At 39.6% G+C, this 23399-nt stretch overlaps 1 long non-coding RNA gene across 1 annotated transcript in view; it reads left to right on the top strand.

Moving 5' to 3' along the window:
• Positions 1-1929, top strand: part of LOC149319598 (uncharacterized) — a 29454-nt gene extending 27525 nt beyond the window's left edge. The window contains exon 3 of the long non-coding RNA XR_016279881.1: positions 1845-1929. This is a non-coding gene — a long non-coding RNA (uncharacterized LOC149319598). The remainder of the gene's footprint in view (positions 1-1844) is intronic.
• The last annotated feature ends 21470 nt before the right edge of the window (positions 1930-23399 follow it).

Raw genomic sequence — 23399 nt, 5'->3', positions numbered from 1 at the left:
GGCTATATCTATTAAATTTTGCCAGTGCAAATGAGGGAGAAATTTGTTTTAGTTCATTTCTGAAGCATTTCACGTCATTCATTAATCACATATGTGATTTCAAAAGAACTTGACATTTAAAAAAATGTAAATGGAAAAGAATGTGCAACTAATAATTTCTCCATCCCCATTCAAAGGATTTATTTGCGTTAGTAAATCCTGCTTTTGTTTGGGAAGCTGTTTTATCCTTGGCAATGGGAGCCTTTTCATAATTTTGTGCTCTGTGGAAGAGATGAAAAATACCTTCCAGTCAGGAGAAGTCGGTGCTCTAGATGCAGCTTTCTCCAACATGGTAACTTCCAGATGAACTGAACTACACCTTCCATCATCCCAAGCAATGACCATGCTGGCTGGGGACAATGGGAATACTACACCAAAGTATCTGGAGAGCACCAACTTGTGGAAAGCTACCTTAGAATTTCAACTAATTATGAGATTGAGGCAATTCTGCACTTGGTTCCTCAGAGACAAGTTAATAATGTCCTTGTAGGGCTGTGTCTCATGAAAACATAGCAGCTGTGAAAAATGCAATAAACCATGGTGTGGCTTTTCCTTCCTCATTATTTCCCAGTGGAATTTACCACTGTAGCTTTTCAATAGCTTGTGGTTTGGAGGATGTCATCAGTATGCATTATGTACTAGCTTGCCTGTTTCTACCTTAAATAGGTGGTCTGATTCTGGAAATTGAAACCATCACTGCCAAATAGATTTTAAAAAAAAAAAAAAAATCTGTTAGGAAAGCACAAAAATAACTACAAACCTCAGAACAAACCTCAAACCAAAGCCTGCAGTTTGGCCCAGAAACATCCCTGCTCCTTTTGTTTCACACCCAAAGGGAATAGGGTTTCTGAATATTGGCAGGTTCTAGGCAAAAGACTGAAATTTCAGAACTTTTTGTAATGTATTGGGTTATACGTAATCAGAAAGCAAGAGCAAATGTAACAATTATGCTATCAAGGTATAAGAAATTAACAAAGCACTTGCAGTATATTATTTGCTGTGAAATTGACAAAATATGAGGCCCCTTCAGCTGCCAGGCCGACACCATCACATTACATGAGATTTCAGGACCAAAACCTGAGACCATGAGCTGGTCCTTGTGATGTAATGTGGCAGGATCGTGAAATGTCACAAAGCTGGGGCAGGTAAGAGTTGGGGCACAGGCTGGAAATGCTTCTGCAGCTGCAGATCATGGAACAAGCATGAGGGCAACATGAGTAGATGGGCCCAATTAACCAGGTAATATGGCAGCCAAACAAAGGTGTTTTTTAAACAGATGAACAGGAAACTGTTGTCATGACTCCCATTAGTGCTAACTTCCTGTGTGATCTTAGTTACAGTACACATGACACATGGGGAGTCTTCCAGGCCCTAGCTATACTTCCCATGACTGATGGATCTTTCATTTGCCAAGCTGTTGACATCCTCATTCCATGAAATTTCAGAGCCAAAACCTGAGACCAGGAGGCTGGTCCTTATGATTGTGCCCAGGCACAGGGCTGGAAATGAACATGGAAATGTTCGTTTGAGTAACATGCCTGACATGCCAAACCTAACTTTTATAATCTAATATTCCTAACATGCTCGCTTTTGGTTTATAGCTAATTTGCTAGGCAGTAATCTTTATAAGATCTCAGTATAGCCATCTGTTCTCTGACTATCAAGGATCCTAGAGAAATTTCTCCTTCAGAAGGCTGCCCTTCAAGAAGGGAACACAATGAAAGTAATAAAGTAGGGGCAGGACTACCATACACCTCCTTCCTAAGCATTTACTTTACACACTGAAAAGGATTTGTGTGTTTCAGAGGGAAAATCTCTAACCTCATCAGAAAATTATCCTGCTATCAACAGCAAGAGGATGGAAGAAGAGATCTAAAACTAGCTGATGGTGACGATAATTGTTTTCTTTTGACTGTCCCTAAGTCAAGGACATAATTTATTGGGAACCTTCTGGCAGGCATGTAGAATTCTCTTTTAAAGAACATCTACACATATGGTTTCTGAAACACTTATTAGCCATTTCAATCTATCAGCTGCATTAAATGAATGGTGATACAGCCACAGGCTCTAAGCAAACAAAACAGGTTCCAATAAAAGTCTGACTCTGTAGGGCAATGGAGCATGCCATTTCATTTCCAAATGAGTGTGCCTTTTCTTTTCCATTTGGCCAGCTGTTACAGCTCATAAAATGTCTCAGAAACAACAATAATTTTGAAAAATATCAGCATTTCAAAAGAAGAACTTAGGCCACAGAGGCCTTCATCAAACCAATGTTCTAGTCATTTTTAACCTTGTTCTGTCCCTTACTTTCTCAGTATACATCCATTTCCTGCTTCTGAATCATTATTTAGGTTTTTAATATTTTTAAGGGCATTGAATGTCTACTGTGGCACCCACATATATTCTGGAATATTTCATGCAAAAGACCCAGTGTGATGTAATGATTTGAGCATTGGACTATTTATGTTTTTAATTTATATCCTGCCTTTCTCCCAGTACAGGACCTAATGCATCAGCAACAACAATTCTGGAGACCAGTATTCAAATTCCCACTCAGTCATGGAAACCTGCAGGATGTCCTTGGGCATGTCACACTGTCTTAGCCTCAGAGGAAGGCAAAGGCACACCCCCTCTGAACAATCTTACCAAGAAAATCCTGTGAAAGGTTAACCTTGGGGTCAGCATAAGTTGGAAAGAACTTGAAGGCACAACAACAAATATTTCATGCAGTGCACAGAGAAACAATGGGACTTTGTTTTGCTGATTTTGCAAAAATAAAAACATTATGTGAATTGGACTGGTGATCCCATTTAGTAGACCTAAACTAGGCTACTTCACCCTTGTGGCACCATACTGTTTAATGATGCTGTCTAAATGACTTTTGGTTTCTCTGATCCTGCAGCTAACACAGTTAATTCCTCCACACCCCCTTGCTATCAATGGAAGGAGAATTTGTAAAGATGAAAGATCCGCTGGACCAATTTTTATTAAAACTAGCCTCGTCTACCTTCTCCTACTCTGGTCAGTATTAATTGAGAAAGTCTTTGGAAAGGATGCATCATCTGCCATTTCACTCCCCCTACCTAAGAGTGTTCTCCCTTGTAGGGATCCTGTTTGTATTCAACCCCACTACAGCATATTGAGATTTTCCTGTATTTCCACTGTGTTTTCACTGCTGCTTAATGATATATATCAGCAGGTGAACTTTGATCAGTAGATACATGTTAATCCCAGTATGCTGCTGAGTAACAGTGGAAAAATCCCCAAAGACACCATCCATTATAAAAAAGCATTTGTCTCCCTTGAGTTCATGTTCATTTTTCATAAAGACATACAATGGACCCTTGTTATACGCTGGGGTTTGGTTCCAAGATCCCCCATGGATAACCAAATCCGTGGATGCTCAAGTCCCATTAAATATAGACATAACAAAATGGTGCCCCTTATAAAAAAATGGAAAATCAAGGTTTGATATTTGAAATTTATACTTTTTTGAACATTTTCAAACCATGGATGCTTGATTCCGTGTATAAGAAATCCGTGTATAAGAAGGGCCGACTGTATTTTGAGATGTAGTTTCTTTTTGATCAAAATATAATTTTGGAGAATCGCAAAACAAACCAATATGATCCTAGGCTGCATCAGTGGCATTACTAGGGGGTGCAGGGTGATAGGCATTGATCTGCACCTTTTTAATATATCTAAATAATAATCTCTGACCTGCATCTTGATATCAAAAAGAGCATCTTAACCTGAATAGCAATATGGCCCTAGCATGTGATCTGAAAAGAGGAGATTCTCACTGAAACAAGGGGAAGCCATGAGTTTTGATATGTAAACGAATTTCCTTTCCCAGCCCTGGAAATGGATGAGATCATGCAAGGAGCTGCTAAGTGCTATCAGGAAATATGCTATAAGGAAATGTCTCTCTTTCTGATTGAGGGGGAGCCAGGTGAATCAAAGGAATGGCATTTGCATAGCCATTTGGGTCCCTGCTCTGTCGGAAACTTGGGGAGATGGAAACATTTGGGGAGATGTGAAATACACATCAAACAGTCTCCTTTGATTACCCTGATCCGGTTAAACTCTTAAAGGGTCTCCCAAATTTGGGAAGGGGCTGCTACCAGCCACAGGCTACTACTAGCCACTCTCACTGCTGGCAGTCAACATCTATGTCAGTTTGAAGTCAGGGTCTCTCTTTGACTTGTCTGCTAAACCTTACATATTACGCAGACCTTCAGACCCACACAAAAATTGGACTTCCCAAGATAGAATCTCTACATCAGGTGAGTATTTCCATTAGAAAGCCTAATATCTATCCCACATTTACTACGTTATTTCCTGAGTCTTGTATGAATGTATGAGTGTGTGTGCATGTATGTTTGAATCCCTGTTTCCAATAAAAGAGACATTGATTGTACTTAGAGCTTCTGCCTCATTTCTGGATTTCTAGTTCCTGGTATACAGATCGAAGGGGCGATCCCTGAGGTGTAGTAACAGGCCTCCTCTTGTGACCTTGAGCTAATTAAATTCCCCATTGATAATTTGGTCACTGTTCACTGTTACAAGGGAGTACAGCCCGCAACAGATGACACCAAAGAGAAGAGGTGTGACACCCAATTGGGTCCTCCCTACACAGCAGGGGGAAGAGTGACAAGTGTACCCCAAATGATTTTGCCATAGCAGTGGGGGCCTCCTCTCTATCATTCTGGACCTCACTGCCATGCTGCTCCTTTACTCCTGAGGAGAACAATACAACAGCAATGAAGGAGAGGGATGAGCATCACCCTGCCAACCTCACTGCCGCTGTGTTCTCTTTTCATGAGTAGAGCCTCCCCACAGCAGCAGAAGGGGTGAGTGCACCATTTTTTGCAGCTGCCCCTGGAAGCCTTGCCCCTGCCTGGACCCTGCCCACACACCAGGTGACACTGGGGGGTGGGAATGCCACTGGGCTGCATCAGTAGGGATGTAGATCAAGGGAAGTAATTTTACCACTTTATTTTTCTTTGGTCAGACCTCACCTGGAATACTGTGGTTACAGTTCAAGAGGAATATTGACAAGCTGGAACATGTCCAAAAGAGATCAACCAAAAAAGGTGAAAGGTCTGGAAACCATGTCCTATGAGGAGTGTCTTAGGGGGCTCGGTATGTTTAGCCTGGAGAAGAGAAGGTTAAGGGGTGATATAACAGCCCTGTTTAAATATTTGGAGGGATGTCATGTTGAGGATGGAGCAGGCTTGTTTTCTGCTGCTCCAGAAATTATGACATGGGGCAATGGAGTTAAGCTACAGGAAAAGAAATTCTACCTAAACATTAGGAACAACATAAGAGTATTCAAAGTGGAATACACTGTCTTGTATTGGGATGGAGTGCTCTTCCTTGTAGGGATCCTGTTTGTATCCAACCTCACCAGAGCATATTGAGATCTACCTACATTTCCACTGTGTCTCTGTGTTTTCACTGCTGCTTAATTATAGAAATCAGCAGGTAAACTTTGATAAGTTGCTACATGTTGATCCAGTGTGCTGAGTAGCAGTGGGGGGGGGGGACCCAAAAGAATCCATCCATTATAAAAAAGCATTTGTCTCCCTTGAGTACATGTCCATTTCTCATAAAGATATATCTTGAGATGTAATTTCTATCAGAGCACAAAATAAATTTTGGGAGTAGCAAAACAAGCCAATATCAGTGGCATCACCAGGGGTGTGGAGGGAGTGCAGCCCACACTAAGTGACATCCCAGAAAATATGTGACACGTAGTTGGGTCCTCCCCCTGCTCCAGGGTGAGGAGTAGCAAGTGTGCCCCTCATGGTTTCGCAGTGGTAGTGGTCCTCTTCTACATCGCTCCTGATCTTGCTGCAGTGCTGCCACTCTACTACTGAGGAGAATTACACCATGGCAGTGAAATAGAGGACTGAGCATGGCTCTGCCAATCTTGCTGCCATGGCACCAATCCACTCCTGAGGAGAATGACACCACACCAGTGAAGGAGAAGACCAAGCATGGCCCTGCCAACCTCGCTGCTGCAGCATTGCTCTATTCATGACTAGAACAGCCTGCAGCGGCAGCAGAGAAGGGGTGAGCGCATCTTTTTTACCACTACTTGGGTTCCACCCCAAACCAGAAGCCCCACCCCCACTCCAGGTGACACCAAGGGTGGAGACACTACTGGGCAACATCAGTAGGAGTGTAGATCAAGGGAAGTGATAGTACCACTCTATTCTACTTTGATCAGACCTCACCTGGAATACTGTGTCCAGTTCTGACCATCACAGTTCAAGAGGAATATTGACAAGCTGGAACATGTCCAGAAGAGGGCAACCAAAATGGTGAAAGGTCTGGAAACCATGCCTTATGAAGATCAACTTAAGGAATTGAGTATGTTTGGTCTGGAGAAGAAAAGGATAAGGGGTGACATTTGAAGGGATGTCATATTGAGGATGGGGCAAGCTTGTTTTCTAGAATCATAGAATCATAGAATCGTAGAGTTGGAAGAGACCACTAGGGCCATCCAGTCCAACCCCCTGCCATGCAGGAAATCCAAATCAAAGCATCCCTGACAGATGGCCATCCAGCCTCTGTTTAAAGACCTCCAAGGAAGGAGACTCTATCACCTTCCGAGGAAGTGCATTCCACTGCCGAACAGCCCTTACTGTCAGGAAGTTCTTCCTAATGTTCAGTTCTGCTGCTCAAGAGACTAGGACCTAGAATATTGGATTCAACCTACAGGAAAAGAGGTTCCACCTAAATGTGAGGAAGTATTTCTGAACAATAAGAGTGTTCAACTGTGGAATACGCTGCCTCAAATTGTGGTGGAGTGTCCTTTGAAGGTTTTTAAACAGAGCCATATGTCAGGAGTGCTTTGACTGTATATTCCTGCATAGGAGTGGGGCTGGACTGAATGTCCCTTGTGGTCCCATCCAACTATGGTTCTATGATTCTAAATTATGGTAGAACTTTTTTTCCCCTTACATTATACAGGCCTGTCCCTATTCTGGCTAGGGGGTTCTGATAAGTAATTTTTCCAAGTATTACTAATGCTAACCAGTTTTCTTGTTCCAGCTCCTAGCCAAAGCTTATGTTCATTACTTAAGGAACTTGGCTAACACACTTTCTCATATTATATCACTGCTAGAGTAAAATCCAGTTCTTGAACACAGAGACTGAAAACACAGTATTATATGCCTCAACTGTAATAATTACAATCTAATTTGTAATTTGAAAGATATTTAGTTGACAAACATATTATTCACATACAGTCCTACTTTTCTCACAACAGAGGGCAAAAGAAAATATTGATTATAGATCCTTATACCAATCCCAGAATGACACCAAAAGGCCAAGAGAAGAAATACAGGCACAAAATATACCATTCCTATTGTTGTAAATGTTATTTGAAGAGGAATGGTGAAAGTGGCTCAGCTCATATCAGTCTCAAAATCATGTTCCCTCCAACTAATAAATCTTCTATAACCTAGGAGGGCAAAGGTACTGTATACATTGTTTACAATCAGCGGGGAGAAAGAGTTGCTGTATTTGAATAAATATAACATGCATCAAAGAGGTGCAATGTGAACGTTTCCATTCACTCTTCTAGTCAATTACCTATGTCCTTCTCCGTGAGACTCTATATTCCATTCTCTCTCCCACATAATTTTTTTACTCTGGGCCCATTTACGCTACACATTTATAGTGCAATATTTCACTTTAACTGCCATGGTAACATCCAATGGAATCCTGGATTTTGTAGTTTGGAAAGGCACAGCAGCTCTTTAACTGAGAATTCTAAATTTAACAATTTAAATTGTTTAATTGTTATTGTTTTTTTTTATTTTATTTTTATACATACTCAGTCATGCTCAAGATGTAGGACATTTGGGGATTTCTCCTGGACGGAAAGTTGAAATGTAGGACATATCCTGGAAAAGGAGGACCTCTGGTCACCCTGCATAATGTGGGCAGAGCCCTGGTCATTGGTGATATTGCCTTCCAGGGGAGGGGGGGGGGCTTTTCTTTCCTTTTGGTTTGTTTTTTCTAAAACTGAGAAAAGTTACTTTTTTGGATGGCAATTCTAGAATTGCCCTGACAATATCACCAGTGGCCATCTTGCTATGGAGTTCAGGAAACTGCCATTCAAAAAAGTAACCTTTTCAAGCTCTGGGTCTGTTTCTACTTCTGCAAACCTAAGTGTTTCCCCAAGTCTGCTGGTACCTTCCCCTTCTGGATACGGGGGAGACTATTTCGACTACATAAACAATGACACCCACATCTTATACAGTACAGACATACCTCAGTTAAGACAGCCACTGTCAAAGAAGCTCTTTTTTATGCCTGCTCATCCCCCTTTTCCTTCATGTCTTCTGTTTGGCTGGAAGATTTAATAGCATTGGCACTGGGAGAATGTTGAAGGAAAGCTGGAGAAAGAGAAACCTTTGGCATCAGTTTGCAGCAGCATGTTTACTGTAAACAATCCAATCAACATTGTAAGCCACCCCGACTGCATTTTGTAGAGAGGCGGGATATAAATAAATATTATTGTTGTTGTTATTATTATTATTATTATTATTATTATTAACAACAAAACTTGAGCTGGGAAAAAGCAGGATTCTGCTCTAGCTGATTCTACTGTAGCCAGTTGTGCCTTTCTACAATAGGCAAGGTATATCTAACTCTAGAATCCCTTACTGAATGTGCATAAACAGCAAAAGAAAGAGAAAAGGGCAGAGCACAACTTCCTACAGTATGAAAAATTGCACTTTATTGCATATGGCATGCTGGTAGGACTAGAAATAAAAACCTATTTCATGCTAGCTACCAGAGCTTGGAAAAATTACTTTTTGGACTGCAATTCCCAGTATCCCCAGACAAAATAATAATAATAATAATAATAATAATAATAATAATAATAATGCCAAGATCTGCCACTTCTAACCTTTAGAATTCCACGAAAGGTGCTGTGTTCTTGTTGTCAGCTGCCCTTGAGTTGACTTTAACTCATGGTGACTCTGTGAATGAGACATCTTCAAGACTTCCTGTCCTCCACTGTCTGATCATTTTCTGCAGAGTCGTATTGGTCTTCAAAACTTGTTATGGATAAGTTGATTGTGTGACTTATCCAGATGATAATGGTGGATTTGACATACATCCTCTATGTAAAGGGATGCCCGTCCAAATATGGACAAAATATTGTACACTATTGTGGGCATTTCTATCCTCATCCAGTTTTGTGGCTCAGTTTTTGCAGACAAAGGGTGCAACAGCAGTCTGGCCATTTGCAGCTTCTGTGTCAGTACTGAGTGCTGATGCTCCAGGGCACTCTGTGGTACAATGGATGATAAAGTAGGCAATGAATGAATCACTGAACCAACTTATTCTAACACTGCACTGAATGTTACAATCCACTTGCAGCCCAGCACACAACATCATTAAAAGAAACCACTCTCTAAAGAATAAAGCCACCAACATTAAGTTAAATCCAAATCAATGATAAAAGAAAAATGGGGAAAGAAAAAAGGAAGCAAGAAAGAAGGGATACTAAATCAATGCTAAAAGCAGGGAAAAGAAAGAAAAGGGAAGCAGTAAATTCAAAGAAAGTTAACACCAATTTAAAATATGCCAAGACTGAGCAGCTGTCAGCTCAGAAAGGATCTAAAGTTTAAGGCCCTCACTTGATTCATTGTTATTTAAAGCCTACAGGAAATTAAACCACCAAAGGTATATTCAAAATGCATTAATAAAAGCAAGGAAATTCAGAATTGTGGAAGAATGCCATTTTCTCCTTCACACGAGAGCGATCTGAACTCCAGGTTATACTGTCTTATGTGTTTTGTGGTACCTTAGAGACTAATACATTTATTATGGCATAAACTATCATGATTCAAGTTCATCAGGTGCATGAAGAATCACATAAACGCACACGATCAGAAGGAAGACTGTACAAAGTGAGGACAGGGGGGAAATGAAATATAGAATAATAGCAATAATAATTATATCATAATGCATGATAACATAATAATGTTATGTAAATATAATAATATATAATATTATTATTGTAATAATAAAATATACTGACATCATCATCATTCCTTCAGTTGTTAAAATAATCTTTGTGCAGAGCTGAATTTGGATCACAATTCACTGAAGCTCAAGTCTTCTAACCCAGCTTTTCTACAATAGCTAAACTCTGAACCACACAGTAATTTTTAAAGGAGTACCTCTGATCATGTATAAAATTCCTTTCAGTAATGATGTATCAGCTGTAACCTCACAGATTTCCACTTGGGAAAAGTTCAGGTAGGTAAAGCTGCATCCTCTCACCTGGCTTTTTAAAAATTAAATTATGAAACTTTGCTCAGATTCTTCTGTCCTTTATGTTGCTTCCTACAGATGATAAATCATTTTCAGTGATTGATGTCAATAACTTTGCAGCAGCTTTTATCAACATTAACATTTCAAACACACTGAGAATGTATGTTTAGGATGTGAATGTGCCCTTGACAATAAAGCCATTTCAATCAAAAACTGGAATGGAAACATTTAAGGAAAATTGTTTCAAGTAGTTTCAATTTGTTTCATTTGTTTCAAGAATAATTTTTAATAATCAGCTCAGTGTACATTGGAACAGAGTGAGTCATAAGAAGAATTAAGTTACCTCCAAAGTAAAGGGCTTCTATTTCATATTTACATTAATAAATCAAAATTAGAGTACTTTGCTGTAAAGCCATCACTATTTTGTGAATTAATTATGGGGATCTGAAGACCTGCCGAAGATTAAGTGGCTCGTACTTATGCACAACTAGAGGTGGGGAGAAGTACACTTTTCCTCTTAAGGCAATTAGTTATTAGCACAGAACCAATTTATTCTTTAATTTTGTACTAACCTATTTGTCAGAAAACTATTGATTTTCTGCATCTTAGAATTGTGCTATTCTAAGATGTCCCCAAGCATGTGGCACCCCTTGCTTCAAGGTAGAATACTTAAAATTTCAGGAGATGTGTGAGAGAACAACCAGTTAATGGAATCACCATGTGAAATCGAATTCAGTGTACATAAAGTACAACTCCAAACAATATTGCTTCAAAAGAATGCATCCCAGTTATATCATGGAGGACATCTTTATGGACACATGGCAGCAGAATTTGAAAGTAATGTCTTACAAACAATGAGTTGCTTGCCATGAATTTCTTTCCCCCATTATTAAGGTATGAGTACCTTTTACTGTGCTTCTACCTTCAGGAGGGACAACACCACTCCTTTTGCAGTGATAGGGACAACATTTGAAGTCACACTTATCATGGGGATATGGTCTCTCCAAAGGGTGGTTCAAGCCCTGGCAGTGATGTAGCCAAGGGGGGATCCATGGGGTCTGCCCCCCCCTTCCATTAATAAATGTTAAACATAATATCAACCAAACCTAATCTAATCACAAAATATATGTTTTCTCCAGTGGATCTAGTTAAAATTGTGTTTATTACTTTAATATCCTGATGTATTTGCAACGTGTTTAACCCCTCTGCCAAAAAAAATGGTGGCACTTAGTCTGGACCCCCCCCCCTTCCCAAAACCCTGGTTATGTTCCTGGCCCTGGCCTGTGCTGCTCATGCTGCTACTCTATGCTCTGCTATGGGTGTCTTGTTGTTTCAGGATGAGACAGAAATGCAAAGAGTGTGTTTTGCCATGAATGTGAAAGTGAAAAAGAGAGAAGGCAGACAACAAGGAGGAGGAAGGGAAGAGAAGGAGACTGAAAGACAGAGTGTAGAGTATATTTGTGTAGCTGTGTTTGAAGGGGGAAGGTTACAGTCTGCCTCTGCAATATCAATATTCCATTTAAATTAACAACAAATCAATACATATCTACTCAGAAGTGAGCCGCAATGACTTCAGTGGGACATAATCCTAGGTACATGGACATCCTCCAACATTTTACAGATGAAATCCAGGATATGTGTGGTCAGACAGCATCAGAGTGTGGTCAGGATGGCAAATGTAATTAATAAGAAAGAACACACAAACTAGAGAGTCTGTGGTAGTTTGCTTTTGTCTGACCCTACTGGGAAGGGTAAGATTCTGCCCCCTCTTCCTCTCTCCTCTGCTGAGTTAACCGAGTACAAACTACTTGTGCACTTTGAACTCGGGTTTGCAGCAAATGAAGTAAGCAGAGGGCAAAGGGGAAAGTGGAGAGGAGAGAGAGATGCAACTGAAAAACTGGGATTGCAGAGGGTAAACCGGGACTACCCCTGCCAAATGGGAACAGTTGGAGGATATGTCCTCTTTGTAATTCAGGAGACTCGGGACAGCAGAAGAGGAACTGATTGAATTTAATCATTTTCCTCTTGTCTAACTTCCCCTTGCACATTCCTGTTTTTTATACCTCTTCCTTTTTGGCAAAATTCTGCTTCCCTCCCCTTGTAGCTAAAACCTGATCCATGATCCCTTTTGTACCTTTGCACAATTTGGGGGGTGCACTCTATAGTGGTTATATGGAACCTGGATAAAAGTTTACTCAGAAGCATGATAAAGTCATTATCATTCAGTGTATTGCTTTTTTCCCTCCCCCATGCTTCTTCCAATGTCTACCATGTTTACATGCCCTTCCTCCTTTTTTTTCTTTTGGGAACTTTTCATATTAAACAGTTATAAAACTATGAAGGATTCCACTTTAACTGCCTTAGCAGCATTCAGGACAAATGCTGCCCATCTCCTTTGCTATAATTGCTGGCAATGGAGCACTTTACACCTGTTCTCCTCAGCAGAACCCTGCTGGCAAAGTTACTCCAAAATCAAGCAACAACACTGAGCGGGTAGCCTGATCTACCCCCTCACTGTAGATCCGATGGCTAGTATCAGCTGGGGACAACAGCAGCTGCAACAGCAGCAGCAGCAACAACAACAACAACAATGATCAAAGTACCAGCAACCTGAGTCCCAGATTTTGTGCCAAATGATATTTCCAGATACTTTTGAGCTGAAGGCCCATTAAATTGTACTTCCCTAATCTGGCATTCAATAGTATATGAATTACTGTGCAAGGTCCATCTTTGTCATGATAGAGAAAGATGGACCTTGTGAGAAGGTGACTTCTCATAACTGACACCATCTGCAGGCATATCAAGCACTCCAGAACAAAAAGCAGCTCTAAGCTATGAGACTACTCTTTTTGCCCCAATCAAAAGAGACTGCATATCTCATGCTGAGTGAAGTAATACAATTGCCAACAAGCATTGCAGCTTTCAAAATGATGTTTCAATGGCTGTTTTTTACCCCAGCCAGACCCTTGCAGCTCCAAAGTTCAGTTCAGTGCTTGAATCAAATAAAATGAAAGATAGAACTTGCATTTCATCCACAGACCACTCAGATCTCCAAACAGGGCTCCCTCAGCACTTTTTGTATATGCTGGGGGACAAGATGGAACCCTGAGGGACATGGCCAAGGAACTAGGGAGAAGCAATGACAACCCACAACCAGATTTTTGTCCTATCTGGGAAGAATGAAGGGAAGCAGATCAGTACAGTATGTCCAATCCCCATCCTTTTGAAAGATGCCATGTCAGATGGTATCAAACACTGTGAGAGAGCCTGGAGAATTAATAGTGGGGCACTCTTTCTACTAGAGCAGGAATGAGCAAAATGTAGTCCCACAGTCTCCCTGCCACTAATGTTCCCTTGGTTTGAAAAAAAAAAACTTGCTCCTGCAGGCTTCCAAGAATGACAGTTTTGCCCAGAAATGGCATGTAGAGTGTTAGCATACCCTACACCTCTCTCACTAGATATGAGGTTTCATAATTAATATCTCGCATTGGGCATGTTTTAAGAGTTCATGAAGACCTATAGAAACTAGGAAGTTACACATGTAATAAGTCACGCTGACCTGAGGACATGCAGAGACCTAGATCATCCTAAAATAAAACACTACATAGGTTTGCTGATCACTTCCCCCAGGCTCTTTGCATTTCCTCTTGTGATGAGAACAAAGGGACTGCCATTGCAAAGCAATCAGTGACCATACTCTTCACCTCATGCTGTGTTCCTATTCACACTTCCTGCCCAACCATCAGAGACTGTCTCAGATCTAATCAGTGTTTTGTCACTCCAGAGCTAAAGCCATCAGCCCTTCCAGATGTCCTTTTTCAATTCCATGGTAAAACCATCAAAGCCTTGTTATGCTTTTTGGTAACATTAAGCATCCCCCAAGGGCATAAAAAGGTATATAAATATTCATCCCAGCCATTGCCACTTTGTTCACAGATAGGGATTCTGTTCACAGACCAGGGCTCCATTTCATTCTCTGTAACCCTCAGATGCTGTCTGAGCCACGCTCCATTTTCTGCAGACCTCTAGTCTCTCTCAGGACTGGGAATTCTTGTCTGCTTTAACTCCTGATTCATCTCTATACAACATTCCACACCTTTCTTTCTGATAGCCTTGTATGGTTGCTAAAAATGAAGTAATTTCTGTATGTTTGTGTGCACCCTTGCACCTTTCTAAATAAAACCTTTCTATTCACTGAAACTGGCATGCTCTCTGCAGTTAGTACTGGTATACATAGATGACAATATCCCTGAAGTTACCCTCCTCTTGCAGGCCTCCTCTTGAGCTACAATTTCCCCACAATTTCAAAGAGATGCTGGCACTGCTGGCAGGGACCTTCAACACCCCTACACAGAGAGACATCTTTTAGGGTAAGAAGAGCCACCCAAAGCCCATCCACACCCAAAATCTGAATAAAGGAAACCAGAAATTGCAGCTTCATGGGGATTTCGGGATTGTGTTGCATTTGTCTTAAAATTTCTGGGAGATACTTTGAGTTCCTTGCCAGAAGAATGATGGAATAAAAATTAAATGAATATTTATAATTAAATTTTGGATCCTGCCATGGTAGGTGGCAAGAGTGAAAAATTGCCCCCAGGTCTTTTGAAAATCATCTGTCCTTATGCTATGACAATCATTTTCAGCCTCAAATCAAGGTCAAGAGCCAAATTGGAATGGATCTGTGTAATCATTTTTATCCAGAATCCTTCAACAACCCTACCTGTCCACACGCTTAGAAATTGGGCAATGATTATATAGGTCTGAAGAATCCAAATAATCTCTTCCTCATGGAGGCCCTGGCAGCTATAAGAAAGATAACTGAGGGGGCAATGTACCTCTTAAAGCTGCTAACTAAGTGAAATACAATTACTGTTTGAGACTTTCAAAGTAAGTCTTACTGTGGCATCGACAAAGAACTGAATGCATTTAAACATATCATTCATTCTGAATGCATTGTGCAGCATTTGAAGGTGTAAGAAAAGTGTTTAAGCATTCACTTAGCTTGAAATAATTAAAAGAGCATCAATTTCCTGTCAGGAAACTGATATGGTTTAATTACATTCTATAAAAGTATTGAACAGACTATCAGAGGAAAACCATACTGCTGAGCATAGATATAATCTTTATAATGTCTATTGAATTGGATAGATGGATGTGAAAATGATTGGAGGTAGATACTTACGAACAGAATTAGTGTAGTAATACAGGAACTTAAAAGTAGAATTCTCTTAAAGAGGACCTATCTGGCTAAATAGTTATTCTCTCTGAGCCTAGATTAAGCTTCAGTAGGTTGGTACTAGACATGGTGTCAGGGAGCCATTTATACAGGGCTCTCCAAGTGCCAGGACACTGTTATTTCACTCTTTATGAATGATCCCACAATGCTCAAAGTATCTGCCAGGAACTCAAAACAGAATGTCTCAGACTGTGTCCCTTCACAAAGGCATGTTGGCAAGGCCTGCCCAAAATATTCTGCTGCATCAGTTACAGTAAAATTCCCCCGACTCCATATACACATATATTGAGAAATTGACTGGTCAGGCAATTAAATCTATACCGATAAAGGTACAGCACCCTCTCCTTCAACTGAGTAACAAGCTAACTAACAGGGGGTCTGAGGTAACCTGTATGGCATATACATTATAGCCCTTATCTCTCATACGTCACCTTTTCTTCCCAGTCCTGGTATCTGCTTCTTGCAGTAACTACCTCACTTTGTCTCCCCCACACATTGAATAACACTTTCGCCAGTGATGTAGACTCTGAACAAAGGACTTGGACTCATTTTGGACTCAAGTCATTTCAATTACTCAACTTAGAAGTGGTAATAAATGATGCACTGGCTCATCTTGACTTGTGACTTGTATATTTTTAACAACCAACTTGCTGATGTCATTTACTTTGAGCAGCCGGCAATGCCTGCACCTGGAGCATGGGGCGTATTTCTTGGAGGGAAACAGCAAATGCATTAGGCAATGGGTTTGAGTCAGAAGGATCCTTTAAAATTTTTAGTAAAGCTTTGGAAGGCTTCTCTAATGTGTAGCAATGAGAGGCTGCCAAGCAGACCTCAGTACCTGCCTCAAACCCACTGCTTAATGTGTTTGCTGTTCCCCTCTAAGAAATGTGCTCTGCCTCCTTTTTTTCTGTTAAGAGGTGGCTCCCAGACTTAAAACTTGACTTGATATTAGGCTTGAAAGTATCTTACAAAGAATAGCAAGCAACAGCAAGCACATTTCTGTACCGCTTATCAGTGTACTTAAGCACTCCCTAAGCAGTTTAGAACTGTAAGCTAATTGCCCCCAACAAGCTGGGTACTCATTTTAGTGACCTAAGAAGGATGCCAGTCTGAGTAGACCCTGAGCCCCGGCTGGTACTGAACTCATAATCTTGTGATCTGTGAGTGAGTGGCTGCAGTACAGGCATTTAACCACTGCACCACCAGGGCTCCTCAAGGACATGAGACTCAACTTGAAACTTGGAGTAAAAGACTTAAATATATCACTGCCTCCCACAAAAGCTAAAGCTGCTAATAAACTGTATATAAAATGCTTTTCTAGAGGATCAAGGCTGCTCTGTGATTATTTTGATATAGCAAAAGTACATAGTTCCACAAGCATTCAAAACTCCTTATTCTCCTGTGCCAGTCCAGTGTTCATTTTCTTTTTCCTTCCCTCTCCCATCATCCCCACTCTCCTTCTTGAGGGTCTCTTTCTTTTTTCTGTCTTAAAAGTTACTCTGATTTTAATTTAAGTCCTCCTGGAAAAATGAATATTTTTCCCTACCAGTCCTCTGGTATATGCTGACGCAGTGACTCAGTGATTAAGATGCTGACTCTGATTATTTGAAGATTGGCAGATGGCAAATTCAAGAACAATGCCCTGTGTGATGGGGTGAGCTCCCTGGGTGAGTATGCCACTGACACCACCCCCTACAGTTGGACATGACTAGACAATCTTGTCAAGGGAAAACCTTACCTTTTAACCTTTAGAAAAGATAGTAGTGCAATCTAAAAACAGATAATTGTGAAGTGAACACCTCTAGACTCCCCTTAATAACCATCCCAAGTTTCATGCAGAAGCAATAGCAGAGTTGCACAGAAGCAGAAGTAACAGCACTTCTGGTAGGTTTTTGCAGGATGGGACAAGGGATGGCAAGTGTATTTTAACAGAAAGCAAAAAAGGAGGAGGATAGAAAGAGGGCTGGCATGTTTTTGCAAAAAAAAGTGTGCAAAAGAAAGAAGAGGTCACAAAACAGGTGTACTTTAGCACAGAAAAATGGATGGGAAAGGGGCAAAAAGTAGGCTGGTATGGTTTTTGCACAAAACATTGGCAAAATGTGTTTTACATAGTGAACACCTCTACTCTGTGCCCCCCATGGCTCTTCCACATGGCTGCTTTCCCTTGCTTCTGCCTCTCCTACTGCTCAAGCTGGGAGTGTCTTCTGCTGCATCTGAATCCATGGCAGATTTCCCACTTCAGATATTTTCTTTCCAATGGGTGGAAAGATGTGGCACAGGAGGCTGGACCTACGAGTGAAGCCCAGCTCTCACCTTCACATGACTGGAATCATGTGAAGGAAAACACTCAAAGACAGTTGTGCTTTCAAAATTAAATGTGCTCTTTGCTAATGCTCCTTTTCCTCCTCTCAATTTTGATGTCTTGTCTTTTCTCCAGGACATTTCAGGGGATTTGAACTTCAAAGAGAAGCACTTCCTAAGAATGTTAACACATCAAAGGCCTTGAGTGCTATTTCTGGTCTCAGAAACTAGACTATGTAGATGCATTTTGGTCTAACCAAAAAAGAGACACTGCTATGGCAGTGGCTTTGAAAAGTCCATAAGAATACGCAAGTAAAAGGTGTGGTGGAAGAAGAAGAAGAAGAAGAAGAAGAAGAAGAAGAAGAAGAAGAAGAGGAGGAGGAGGAGGAGGAGGAGGAGGAGGAGGAGGAGGAGGAGGAGGAGGAGGAGGAGGAGGAGGAGGAGGAGGAACTCTTACCTTTAAGTTTTAAAATAACATGGCTTTCTTTCCCTGTCGTAGAAGCCAAGAAGGAGTTATTGTTACATAAAATTAGTGGCTCTGATTCTGGTTACTTTATACATTGTTTCTCAAAGTATAACTTATGGATTAAAAGACTGATGTGACTATTTTTGAAGGACAGTGGTCACTCACTCCATCCCATTAAAAATTTCATCATCCTACAACAAAGGGAGAGAGGGAAAGCAAGACGACTTCATTTTTTTAAACTCCTTTTCTCCCTGAACTATTTCCATCCCAACTGGTCATCACAACAACTTTGATTTAACACTGAGAACTGCTTACGAGGGTTCCCCTTCCTCTCCCCCCCCCCCCCCGCCCTTTATTTTATGCCATGTCATTTAGATTGTAAGCTTACTATCCTCCTTATATTGATGGTATATAAGCCATTCTAGAAGTCCTTTCTTCTCAAGTGGTTTATATACCATTAATAGAAACAAGAACTCAAGCTTACAATCTAAATGACATGGCAGAAAAGAAAGGGCAGGGGAGAAATGGTGGGGACCCATCCAATGTGATGTAGTGAACATTGAACTATGACTTTGGAGAAGTCATAGTCTTCTTAGACATGGAAATGAACTGGATGATCTTGGACAAGTCACATTCTCTCAGCCTCAGACGGGCAAGACAAGCCCCCTCTGAACTAATTTTGCCAAGAAAACCCCATAATTGGCTCACCACAGGGTCACCATAAGTTTAAAAAAAAAGACTTGAAGGAAAGCACAACAACAAGAAGTCCTTTCAGCTGAACATTTAAAACATTTAAAAATATTAAATTAATAAATGCATATATAGACTCAGAGTGTACCCAGATATGTGAGAAATAAGGAATAGCCCTATTGAGACTGGATTCTGCTCTCTCTCTTCCAATTCAGTTAGAAATGTCATGGAACTTTATCGTACCACGTTCTCCAGGCAGGGATGAGAACGGAACGGAAGGGGCCAGGAATGAGTGGGGAACTGATCAGAACAGTTCTCAAAAATCGCCCCCTCTGGGAATGGATTGGGAGCGGAAGAGAGGGGAACAGAACGAATGAGGTAAAATGCGTCCCCCACTCATTCCGTTCCCTGCCAGGCTCCTTTTGTCCCATTCTCGTCCGTGCCTGGAGCCCTGTGCGATAAAGTAATATGGTACACACTGCCGGTACACACCACCAGAAAGCAATGTCCTGGAGGCAATAGTAGGGCTCGGGAGCGCGCAACAACCACATGCTCTCAAGCCCTACTATGTGTGGGTGGCACCATTATTGCGTGGCACTGCCCACACGGGGGCATGTCTATTACAGCATGTCTTGTACAGCAAGCAGCATAATAGGGCTGCGTTGCAGCCCTTACGACGCTTCAAAAAAGAAGCTGCTCTAGGCTTCTTTTTTGCTGCGCAGCTGTGCCACGTGATTTGGTTGTTGCAGCAACGCTGCACAGCAAAGAAGGCCAGAGCTTCCCTGCCATTTGTATCGGGCCACGGTTTGGTTAAGACCCAATTGACATCTAATGCCCAGTGGATGAAGATATATTTTGTACTGGTATTTTAAAAAAATCTAGCAGCCTGCAAATGTTTAGTGCAATATACAGTGTATTTTATCAGAAATGTCAATTTCCTTCCCTATTTTTTGTAAACATATTCACTTTTTTCTTGAGTTTGACAGTTGTAGAAAATTACAGGAAATATTTTAAAACTCTCATTAAAGTTGAAAATTAAATTAAAATATTTATATTTTGAGTTCCTTAAATGACTTTTTTCCTTATTTCAGAATAAGCATCAAGAGGCATGTTTTTACAATAGTAATTTTCCCCATAATGTCACACTCTTTTTTTTTAATAATCTTTATTGAATTTTAATGTATAAAAAAGGGAAAGTCAAGCACATTTCTAGTCAATATAGTCATACATTGTTCCTTTACTCTTCTCTCCCCCTCCCCCTCCCCCCTCCCCCCTTTATTGTTCTTTGTGTTGCTGAACTCTTAGCTACAATTTTTAATTCCGCATAAAATCAATCAGATATTAACTCTTTATCTCTTATTTATCCTTACTCTTATGCTTAATTACTAAGACTATATTTTTCATATGTCCTCTTTTTTCTTGTTTTAACAAACCAAGTATTGTCCCTTCACCTTTACTTAATACATTTTTTACATATTCACTATATACTTATCTATTTTTGCTTAGTTATTTTTCTATCTCTTATCAGATTGGTATATTTGCAGCAGCCTTATCCAAGTATCGTTCCCTTCTTCTTCCTCTTTCTCATTTAATGCCGTTGTTAATTTGTCCATTTCCCATACCCCTAGACTTTTTTCTAGCCAGATCTCTATATCCGGCGCCTCTTTGCTTTTCCATTGCTTTGCTAATACTATCCTTGCTACCGTAATCAAATATAGTATGGTCTTCTTTTCTTTTCTTAATTCTTTATTTTCGATTATATTCAGCAGGCACATTTCTGGGAGTAATGGAAATTCTATTTGGGTTATTTTCATTAAAATCCTATGCACTTTAATCCAAAAATATTTTATTACGGGGCATGTCCACCACATATGGTAAAAACTACCTATACCTTTTCCACACTTCCAGCACAGTGCTTTATCCTTTTTATATATTTTTGCTATTCTGCTCGGGGTAAGATACCATCTATGTATCATTTTGTAATAGTTTTCTTTAATATCCATGCATAATGTAAACTTGAGATCTTTCCCCCATGCTTTTTCCCAGCTTTCTAATTGGATATTATGACCTATGTTTTGTGCCCATTTTACCATTCCTTGTTTTATATGATTTTGTTCTAGTTCCAACTTTAAAAATTTTTTATAGAATTTTGCTATCTTTTTTCCTTTCCCATCTTCTAATATTATATCTAATTCTGTTTTTTTGTCCGTTATGCCATATTGATTCACATCTATTCGGTATCTTTCCCTTAGCTGATAATACAAAAACCAAGATATATTATAACCCTCCGCATATAAATTTTCCCTTGTTTTCATAATTGTTTTCCCTTCCTCCCATTTCAATAAATCTTTATACTTTAGCCATGCCTTACCCTCTATTTTCCCTCTTTGAAAAAGTGCCTCGTGTGGGGAGGTCCAATCTGGTAGTTGGCTATAAATTTTTTCTTTATATATTTTCCATACCCTCCATAATGATCTTCTTATAATATGATCTTTGAACTCTTTATTTAATTCCACCCTATCTAACCATATATAAGCATGCCAGCCATATCTCAGATTGAATCCTTCTAATTTTAATGTTTTTTCATCTTTCAACTCTATCCACGTCCTTATCCACTCCATACAGCATGCATCAAAATACAATTTAAAATTTGGCATTCCTAGTCCTCCTCTTTCCTTAGCATCTGTCAAGGTTTCCCATTTAATTCTCGCTTTCCTTCCTGCCCAAATGAACTTTCTTAAATCTTTCTCCCATTCACTGAACACTTTATTGTTAACTATTATTGGTATATTTTGGAATAGAAATAAGATTTTTGGTAATACACTCATTTTCACAATCGCTATTCTCCCTAATAGAGATAATTGTAGCTTCGACCATTTTTCCAGATTCTTTTTTATATCTTGCCAATTTGTTTTATAATTGTTGTCAAATAATTCACTATTTTTTTTCGTAATCTGAATTCCCAAATATTTAACCTTTTTCTGTATTTGTATTCCTGATTTTCCCTGTAATTCTTTTTGTTTGCTTTCCTTAATATTAAATGCAATTATTTCTGACTTTTCTTTATTAATTTTTAATCCTGCTAGATTTCCAAATTCATTTATTATTTCCAAAATTCTGATAATGTTTTCAACTGGATTTTCTACTATTACCATTAGATCATCTGCGAATGCCCGAATCCTTATTTCCTCTCCTTTAATCCTGGCTCCTTGTATCCTTTCTTCCTGCCTTATTCTGCTACATAATATTTCTAGACACATTATAAATAAAAGGGGTGACAAGGGACAACCCTGTCTTGTACCTTTATTGATTATAAATTCTTTTGTTTTAATATTATTTATTATAACTTTTGCTTTTTGTTCTTTATATATCTCCTCTATCCATGACTGAACATTGATCCCAAAACCCAATTTTTTTAACAATTTTATCAAGAAAACCCAATTCAAATTATCAAAGGCCTTTTCTGCGTCCAAAAATAGCATAGCTGCTTCCTTTCCTGGTTTTTTTTCATAATATTCTATCAAATTTAATATTATCCTTATGTTTTGCTTTGCCTGTCTGTTTGGTAAAAAGCCACATTGATCTTCCTTTATCCAATCCTTTAATACTTTTTTAATTCTTTCTGCCATTATAATTGTAAATATTTTATAATCAACATTGAGTAACGAAATAGGCCTATAGTTTTGAGGATATCTCAAATCTTTCCCTTCTTTAGGGATCAAAGTTACATTTGCCTCTTTCCAAGTGTTTGGTATTCCCTCTACCAGTATTTTATTAAAAACTCTCTCCATGGGTTCTAACAATTCCTCTTCAAATATCTTGTAGTATTCTAAAGTGAACCCGTCAGGCCCGGGTGCTTTCCCTTTTTTCCCTTTTTTTATCGCTTCCCTGATCTCTTTTTTCGTGATCTCTTGATTTATACTTTCCTTTATTCCTTCCTCTATTTCTATTCTCTCTATTTTCTCTATATATTTCTCTAATTTCCTGAGTTTCCCTTGGCCATATTCCCTTTCCCCGTACAGTTCTTTATAGTATTCATAAAATATATCTCTTATTTTTGTTTGTTCTGTTGTGATTCCTTGATCTCCTAATATTTCAACAATTTGCCTAGCCTCTTTCATTTTTTTAACTTTATAAGGTAAAAATTTGCCTACTTTGTTCCCTTGTTCAAATTGTCTTTGTTTTATAAATTTCATTTTTTTACTTACCTCATCTGCCATATTTACCTCTAATTGTTTCTTTAATATTTTTAATTTTTTCCCTAGTTTCGCATTTCCTGGCTTCTCTATTATTCTTTTTTCTATATCTTGTATCTCATCTGAAATTTTTTTGACCTCCTCTTTATTTCTCCTGTCTCTC

This window comes from Sceloporus occidentalis, unplaced genomic scaffold (genome assembly GCF_023333645.1).
Source record: "Sceloporus occidentalis isolate IW3139 unplaced genomic scaffold, rSceOcc1.0.p SCAF_2, whole genome shotgun sequence".
Taxonomy (NCBI): Eukaryota; Metazoa; Chordata; class Lepidosauria; order Squamata; family Phrynosomatidae; genus Sceloporus; species Sceloporus occidentalis.
Note: the sequence above shows the minus strand (reverse complement) of the source record. Positions and strands in the feature narration are given on the sequence as shown.